Raw genomic sequence first — 9935 nt, 5'->3', positions numbered from 1 at the left:
TTACTTGCATTAAGCACTGACATCTTCTACAGGCAAAAACTTTACAATGTGTGTCAGACCTCAAAATGATAGTTTTTTCAGTATGAGGTATCATAAACATCCCACACACTGATTAGAAAAAACATATTCCTAGTATGTCCATTATGCAATCAACTTTGGTACTATCTTCCAAGAATCTTCTCATCCCAATGAAGTTGCAAAACAAGTCAAGCTGGATTGACCCTGTAATACCGAGCACTACAAAAGCTTCACACAGTAACTGCACCGATCGTGTGACACAATCGTCTTCCTCAATAGTGCAGAATCAAGAGCCCCCTCTCTCAACAGCTTTTTCCAGATCTTGGGTGGAGTCATACAAGCAATTAGCAAGGTCAAGATAGGTGCAGGTGGAGGATGAGTTTAGACAAAAGCTCTGTCCTTTTGAGAATTACAGAAATGCTTTTTTTTTTTTAGCATTATACCAGGGAATCAAAGGAGAAAGGAATGTCCTTTCAAATCTGGTAACATAGCTTTGTATTATAGCCTCTGAAATCTACATGATGCACCTACCTCACAGTATTCATCACACACAACTGGAACAGACAAGTGCTCAGGCCTATGAGCTTCTTTGCACAGACAAAAACTATTAAACCTTCAAAGTTCACGAGTTTTAGTTTGGACTGTGGGACCTTTGTGTTGTGCCTATTTAGTGGGAGTCTAGGCACAAAAGACCAATAGTTGTGCTTGCTTAATTACTTGTTATCTGTCCACATAGCTTCCATGCTACTGGGTTCCCTGGTTAGACCTCCTTGCTCCATCAGCCATGCCACATAATTGGGTTTCCCAGTGCAGCTGGTCTCATTCTCTACATGATGATGCTTTCTTCACTGCAGACACACATTTTGGCTTCAGTTGTGCACCACCATGCTCCATGCATATACACCAATCAAAACATCTACAGTCAAACCAGATGGCTTTGCAACAAGGCACTGTGGAGAACCAGATAATGTGCACTGCCATGGCCAGGAATGAGACTTTTCTGCTTCACTGCAGACAGCTGAGGGCAAGGATAGCACCTCTTCCTAGCTATCCAGCCCACCATTCTGTGCTCTGCCTCCAACACCTGCCTGTCAACAGCTTCTCTTCTGACACTACATGCTGGGGTCCAGACATCACCAGCTTATTGTCACTCTTCATAGTCTTTAACTCCACCTACACTCCCCCAACAGACTGTTTAGCAGGTATAGTTGAGGACTGGGCCAATGCTTTGATATCAGCACAAAGGCTTATTTTTTCACATCTGTTCTTTTACTTGGCTGAAAAACCCCTCACAGGAGTTGTCAGCCAAAGGAAATTAGCGTTTTCTCTGCTATGGAGTCTAATTGGTTTTTCCTCCACTGACAGCTCTTCAAGCTAAATTTAGGGAGCCAGGGAAATGAATACTGAACACTGTTTGGCTGAGACTACAGCTTACTTCCCATACACACATAATGCCCAAAGGGAAGGGTTCCTTTAATTCACTTTGTACTGCAAAAGTACAGAATGTGAGCGAATAGTAAGCACATCATACAAAAGATAACCGACTTCGTATGTATATTAACTGTGTGATCAAAGGTACATTTAGAGACCTACATCACTCATAAAAAATTCAGAAAACTAGATCTCCAGTGAGCAAGACAGAGGGATTTCATTCATTTCCATAACTGAAGTCAGTCAATTTATACCCAGCTGTCACAATTTGTCTGATTACTTATCTGCTCATATTGTTGTAGTCAGCATGTAGCTTTGCCAGCTCAGACAATTTACTCTTATTTCACAATACTTGGTGAAATCAGCACCTCCTAGAACTAAACAACTATGGAAGCTGAACTTTGATTTAAACCGGCAAGTTTCCTGACCTCTCGTCTACAAATTAAAACCTGAATGTGACCTAAACACAAACTGTTACTCATGGAGAAAGAAAGTAATTTTTACATGCATTACTCACTGGTTTTGAGTGTAGTACATTTGTTGTTATTTCCCCAAGTCTGACTTCTAAACCTGAAAGCTGGTGTTCCCCTTACCTCGTGCATAAGGAATTAGAGCACCTGGGAGCTCAAGCTTAGCATTAGCCTATGGAGCTGGCATCTGTCAAACAGACATATTCCATAAGCACCAAGTGTAACAGGAATTACCAGGCACGTAAAAAAGTGCATACTTGTACACAAGTTTGTAACATTGATTCCTTTACAATAAAGTGAATTTTATTCCTGTTGTCCAGTCCTCAAAAAATGAGTAAGTTTAGCAGAATATGATCAAGCACCTTTTCATGCTATGGGTCATCTCTTCAGAACATATATTCTCCCTGACTGAACTCTGCTGGCTTTCTTCTTACTTATCTCAATGACCTGTGTTTTAGGTTATCCTAGGATAATCATATTTTTCCTCTTATCTGTTTTTACTTGGGGTTCTACAGCCAGGTTTCTTCTTGACTCTACAGGGCACAGCATCAGCCACAAGCCAGTAGGATCTGCTTTCTACCCTTAGCTTTCCCCATGTGCAATCTTTCTTGCATTCCTTCCTTGGTGGAATTATATTATCCAAGAATAAATTTGCCAGAAAACAAAAGTTCTTTCTCCCTCCCAATCAATCTCCATTTCACACTCAATTGCCATTTTTCTCACCAGTGATAACACATCAATTTGTGTTACCACAAGAAATACCACTATCACCTTTTACAAGGGCCTCTTCCTCCGAGCTTGAATTTACCAGTTTTCTGCAAAATATCATCTTTTAATCATGTGAAGCATAGCCAAGTCTTTTACTGTCAAGAAAGAAAAAAGCCTTTTTTCATGCACTTACAGCTTTGTAGTTCAGTCACCGCACTGTGGAACTCTTAAGCTTCAACCGTGTCATTCCCACCAAATAATGCAACATTTCCACATCTCCTTTAACTGCTTACATTTTCAAGTTCTTCACTCACTTGTTTTGCTCAAGTTAAAACTATGCACAGGTTCTCAAAGAGAGAGGGAATGAATGCCACATGTGTCACCACATCAAAGAAAGAACATTTGTGGCTGTCCTGGCTGATCTATGACAAGAGAATTTTAGGCATTGATTATAGAAAGTTTTCTTAAATCCTTATGATTAATAGAAAACATTAATGTAAATACTAGCCAGTCAGACTTAAATTCCTGTTTTCATCAACCTTTCAACTTACAGCTCAGGCAAAACAGTAAAAAATCTCTTTCAAAACCCACTGCTTTCTCATGGTCTTTCAACAGTAAAATGCTGAAAAGTACATCCTACAGTATCATATGCACTAAAAATGCTCAAAAGAATTAAGGATGGGCCAATGCAAAGTAGAAAGGCTGCAAAAACAATGGGCAAAGGCTAGTTTTTGTGAACAACACAGCAGCCTTTCTTCTATTTTTCAGTTCTTGGCAACAGGTGTTTTTAAAACATGCACAGAAACTGTACATATTTGGCCATTAACATTGAAAGTATTTACTAATAGTCTACTCCAGGAGAATAGTGAGGAAAATATTTTTACATTGAGAGTGGTAATGAGAGATTTCAATTCCTAGAGAATGACATGGGTCCAAGGATATCCTACGCTAGCCATCCATTCCTACTCCTCACCTCCTCGAAGAGAGTGGCCAAGGGATGCAGCGGCAAGAAAGATACAAAGGATATATATGCCAACATGATCGTTAACCACAGGACTTCACAGGTTGAAGTAACTTTCATGCAGAAAAAGCATAATTATATCTCTATCACCCTTAGGATACTGGTTTTAAATTCTCTGTCCAGCTCCCTTTTAATCTAATGATTTTTCTCCGACATCTCATCACCCTTGAGTGCAAAGACAAAGACACAAAACATTTTTCAACATGGCTTAAAGTGCCTTTTCATGGAGACATAGATAATAGCTTATCTGATTTATAGGACGATTTTCTTGCCATGGGTTTCAAAGTTTGAAGAGATGGAAGATCTATTCCTCAAATGATTTACTTCATGCACCAAGATAAGATAGTTCTATCGGAAAGAATGCAAGTCAGCCCAGTACCAAAACAGCTGCATGTCTCTGTAAAGATGAAACATAATAATTCACCACTAGAGAAATTAAAAAATACCTTTCCTCAAATTGAATGGCACCTTTCTCCTCCCTTCCCTGATAGGGCCACCAAAGTCAAAAGAAGCAGCTTTTGCTTCCTTGCTTACAGCACAATTACTACAATCAGATAGCTACACCATTCACAGTCAGCAGGAATATGAGTGTTTGACCTTTATTTGCTCTTAACACATGTACACTTACCAGCCCTTCTAAGATTTCTCCATCTACAATTTACACCATGTTTCACTATGAAGTAAATATGTCACATTCCTAGATGAGGAGACGTGGAACTTTGCTTCTACTACTATACTAATTCTACTCTGCATGCATGCACATTTGTTACCATAGGTTTATATGGGAGGTGCCATAGACCAGGATTTATTTTTCTTATTTCATGGAAATGCATTAAAAAAAAAATGCTGTGAGAAACAGAGGTTTAGAGCTACATGATTTTACAGGCAGCCACATGAATATGAATGTGTTTAACTGAGCCTTGTGTTCCCTGCTTTGGCGACACAATGCATTTTCAGAAACTCAGAACCAAGAGAAAGCCTTTATCTAATCATTACATAATAGTGATTATCCAATGACTTCAACAAGAGAAAACAAGAATGAGCTTTCTCCCTCAATACAAAATTACTTTGTGGAACTCATCACCACTTTATGTCCTAGAAGCTAAACTACAAACAAGTTCACAATACATATTTTCATGAATTTATGTGCAGCTAAACAAGATAAAGCTTCCAGCAAGGAAAATCCCTAAGGAGCCGATTACTGAAAGTTGAGAAAGTATTCCAGGGAAAGGATATCTACTGTCTTCTTTGCTATTCTTTAGCCACCTGTTACCAGAGACATAACACTAAGTTAAATGGACCTCTGTTGTAAACAAGAACCATATTTTTATGTTTTGGAAAAACATATTAACTTATTTTCCAGCTTTAATAATAATAAAGTCCTCCTTATACAACTTCTAAAATATCCTAAGGGTAAATGGCAGAAGAATAAATTTAGTATGTGAAATTACTGAAGGAAGAGGCAGCAGTAGACATGCAATACTAGGCATTCAACTGGACTAAGTTGTTTGAAGCCCTCAAACAAATTGAACCATACTAAGTTCAAACTGGTCAGATTCCAAAATGTGGCATTTGCTATTGCAAGATAGGGTCTGTATTTGTTCTAGAGAAAACACACATGTGAAAGGGCATAAAATGAGGGGTGACCACCCCCCTAAAAAAACCCCAACAAATCCACAAAAACCCAACCAAACAAAAAAACCCAACAAAAACAAACACCAAACAAACTTAACACCAAAAACCCCCAAACAACAGTTAGGGCATTGCTGTTTTAGGTGCCACATAAGCAGTCACTGCAGAACAGAGATGTGTGGAATTCCTTCTTTCTCACTCACTGAGGACTTCGTAGGTCAAAACTTGCAATACAAATTGACACAGAAATGGTCCAAGGGATCAGGAAACCTCACACCTTACAGCTATTTCCTCACTGTAAAAACCAGAGGAAGTCTCCAAGTATGGCATGTTTTCTGCTGTATTGTTTCTGCTTTCGTTAGGAAGATCAAAAACCAATCCCCACAGCAAAAGTCTGGTTCCTGTGCCTCTGAGTAGCTTATACACAGATTTATGTGCAAATTAATAAGCTAGCCCTTCAGCTCAGGAAGACGCTTTTTGTACTTCAATCTCCAGAGATTTCCGAATTCAGCCCCTTCAGGTAAACAGTGAGAAAATAAAATTAAACCTTTCCAGACCAGAGCCTGAGTATATTTTCCCTGTTTCTACCGTAAATTACTGAAGCTCAACATATTGTTCAACAATATTCTGATGATAATGCTGATTTAAGAGAACAAAAAAGTGCCCCTCGAGAACATGTTTATCCTGCTAAAACTGTCCCTCAGAAGCCAGGTGGGCAGGCACTTCCCACTGCCTGACCAGCTGGCTAGCCTGGCTGGCTCCCTTCCAGCTCACCTACCAGCCGGTGAGGCAGCAGGCCAGGCAGGACCCCCAGGGGGAAAAGAACCACATTTGCAAAAGAAGTGAAACATGTTCTGTTTTGCCTAAAGTTCCACCACATCAACATTCTGTTCCAGCACGGGAGGAAACAAAATGTCAACCTCCTAGAATTTTCCACAAAACAGAAATATCCTTTTCTGGCCAATTTTAGTTCCAAACTTTTCGAACTACATATGCCTCTCAATCTGTATCTGCATTATTGCCTCTCCATGAAAAATAACTGTTTTACAGTGTCTGCTTCAATTCCACTTCAGAAGCATGGACTTAAAGACAATAACTATCGAGGAATCAGTCCCATGTTGGTTAAATTCATCAGGTTTTTATAAATCACATATAACAATAAAATTCTGAGTAAAAAGGTTCAATACTTTAAGTCTGTTAAACACCACCTCTTCTGCAAGGCTTATAAAAATAGCTCTTCAGTCAGACACTCGGTCAATTCTGCTGCTTATAGTACTAATTTCACATTACAGACTGTAACCAGAGGGATATTTTACAAGGACTTTGTCATCATGCATATGGTGTTATTCTACTTATCTGTTCCTTGGAGAAACAATAAAACATCTGAATTTCTAATTACAACTATACCCACCTAATGAGTGACCTAATATAGACAGTTCCCTGCTATTTGTAAAACAACTTCCTCCAACTTCAGAGATCTGGTCACCTTTTCACCTTTGTTATGTCTCCCAACTCTGTCAGAAATGTGTATGCAAATATTGCTATTGCTCTAATCAGGGGATATAGAGTAAAAGCAGTTAAATGCATCACTTCATGCCAACACATTTGGGGTCTTGATAAGGATGAAGTCAGAGTTCAGTAGCTAATTCATTCTCACAGGCTTCTAATTTATTTCATGTTACTCTATCAGCAGTTGTAGCCTTCTGCCCACTCCCTCCAGATCTAGTTTAAGATTCAAGCTGATTCAACTGTCAGGTTGCTCAGGTGATTTTTTATTTTTATACGTAAGAGAATTGCATTCTGCATATACTTCATTCATATGAAAGCATTCATACAACCAAATTGTGACAGGAGAAATACACATAAATGGAAGCCAGTGATTAATGTTAATTTTTTTTAATTGGGTCAAATAAAATCATCCTTGCTGTACATCTATCCCTGTTTAATAAAAAAAAAAAGGCAACAAATCCAAAGTAATCTATTAAAAAAAGAAAAATAACCAAATGCTGTTCTCCTATGAATTTTATGTGTTGCCGTTAGCACATGATTTTGAGAAGGCGACAAAAAGACAAGCACATAGCTATTTTCAACTGCAAAACCTTTCCAAGAGGCATCAATACATACAGCCTGGGTTTCTTACTCAGAATAAAAAATATTGAAGTTTCTCCATATAGATTTTTAACCTGATGAATCCAGCCATTTTTCTTTAGATGGCATTTCATTTAAAGCACAAAACCAATATTGTCATTGCTGTTAACTGCTTTTAATTTTTTAAGCCAAAGAATTTTTTTTACATAATTAAAAGCTGTTTCCGTCCTACTTCCCCAATGTTTCGATCATCCTCTCTTCAAAACAGCTCAAGACACTTCAGGGTCCTCTGAAGTAAATTCCTGTCTGCACAAACTCATGGATTCTATTTTAAATAAATAAATAAACCCCATGCTGAATCCATCAAACAACAAAAATAAATTATTTACTAGTCCTTTGCTGAAGAATTTCTAAGCCAAGACTCATAACACATCTTTTTCAATGAAATAGTTCATGAAACAGAACTGCTCTTTTACTACAGTTTTGGTAACACTTTACATTATATTCTACTATAAGTTAACTACTTCAGCCATCAGTTTTCCATTGTTAGTTCCCATATTTATTGCAATCACTGCAGCTCTTTTTTGTCTTCAGGAAGCAGATGGAGGAACTTTCAGATTGAAAGGCCAACAGATTTAGAACAAATCAATAAAATAAATGGCAACCAATTGTCAGGACTGGATGTTACTCCCCAGAGTTTATAAGGAATTAAAAAAAAATGAATCATCAAATCATACTGTGACACGCAGAATGCCATTTGAATCAAAGGCAGGATTAATCAGGTGGAAAGCAGTAAGAGTGGCATGACTTTACAAAAAACAGTTACAAAGAATGCAGGAAACTGACATATGGAAATCTGATATCTGCACAGGCAAATTGTAAGATTGGAATAAAGCACAGAATTACTAAACACAGAAGCAATAAAAGCAGAGAGAATCTATATGACTTCTGTGGAGCCAAATAATGCTCAACCCCTCTCTTTAACCATATTTTTAAGGAGCTGGAATGAAGGTGAATAAAGGAGATGCTGTTAACAATTCATTTTAATTTCTACTAGCCATTCAATAAGGTTTGTCACCTAAGCTATCTTGTGATATGAGAGAAGGTTATTTGATAAAGACTGAAGGGCAGAATAAAGACTGCTTTCACAACAGAAAGGCATAATTCTTAGAGGTTACTTTTGCCAGAAGCTGTGCATTTAATATAAGTTATCTAGAAATAGAAGAAAGGTAAGGAGTTTTTTGATTATTTGGAGTACTCAAATTTAAAACCATCTGAAGAGATTGGCAGAAAAATCTTATCAGCCTGCACAACTTGGGATAAAGAGACACACCACATTCAGCGTCTGTAAATGCAGAACATATATGGGGAGATGATGGCCTATGTATAAATAATGGCAGGGTCTAAATGAACTCTATCTGCTCCAAAAAGATTGAGTGATTTTGAATAGCTGCACAAAACACATTCTTAAATAGACAAAGGATTAAAAGAGTAGAAAACAAAGCATTCCAATCTCTGTCTTAAACCCAGTCTACCTGTATCTTGAAGAGACTTTCAAATTTTAGCTCCTTACCTGGAAGAAGATTGAAGCAAGTTGTGAAAGCTTCTGTAGAGAAAATATTAGATGAATTGGCAGAAGAATTATAAAGGAGAGATATGATAAAAATCCATCTAATCACAACAAGCATGGGAAGGAGTGATTCTGTACTATTTGTCCTTTCTCTTGCTACAAAAACTCAAAGGCAATTAGTTTTGAGCTTTTTGGTAGCTATTTTAAAGCTAAGTATTTCACTTCGCTTTAAAATCTTACTCTTAAAACAGTGAAACTGTGGAACTTCATGGCATAGTGTGCTGTGGAGATAAAAAAGTATGAATTATCTTAAATAAGTAATTATATTTATGGAATAAAAGTGCATCCAAATGTATTAAATATACAGATATAAATACTAGATGTGTTTCTAAAGACCAGTGTTGCCAGAAACTGAGGGAGAAGTATGTTACTGTATCTCTTTCACTCTTGCACTCTTTCAGTGCCTGCTGCTGGTCACTACCAGAGTAGATATACAGATAGTTGAACTGCAAATACCATCTTTATGATAAAGAAGTATTCAGAAATGGCAGGCTTAATTTGGGTTTTCCAGTTATTCCTCTTTCCTTATCACCTCAAACTGCCAGTTATCATATGCTAATTTCTTTTGCCAGTTAGAATTTATCTCTGCATGTTTATGCCTGCACAAGAGCTATGTGCTGTCTGAGAACTGGACCAAGCCTTTGAGCCCGTGCTCCTGGATTAAATTAGTTATTTAATGAGCATATTTAGATCTGGACCCTTCAGGAGATGATCTTATGGGCAGCCATTGTCACTAAAAAGAAACACCAGAAAGAGCTCAAAATATTTTCCATAATAGCTCACCAGTTTTCTATCTCTTTCTGTTTAGGGACCCTGAGTCAACACCTGGAGTACCTTGAGCTCTGTGGAGATGACACAGAAGCTGAAGATCAGATCCTTGAAAGTCTGAATGGAATTCTCCTGGCTCTTACTGAAGATAGCTAAGTATCACTCCAGA

Source organism: Lathamus discolor, chromosome 3 (assembly GCF_037157495.1).
Source record: "Lathamus discolor isolate bLatDis1 chromosome 3, bLatDis1.hap1, whole genome shotgun sequence".
Classification (NCBI taxonomy): domain Eukaryota; kingdom Metazoa; phylum Chordata; class Aves; order Psittaciformes; family Psittacidae; genus Lathamus; species Lathamus discolor.
Note: the sequence above shows the minus strand (reverse complement) of the source record.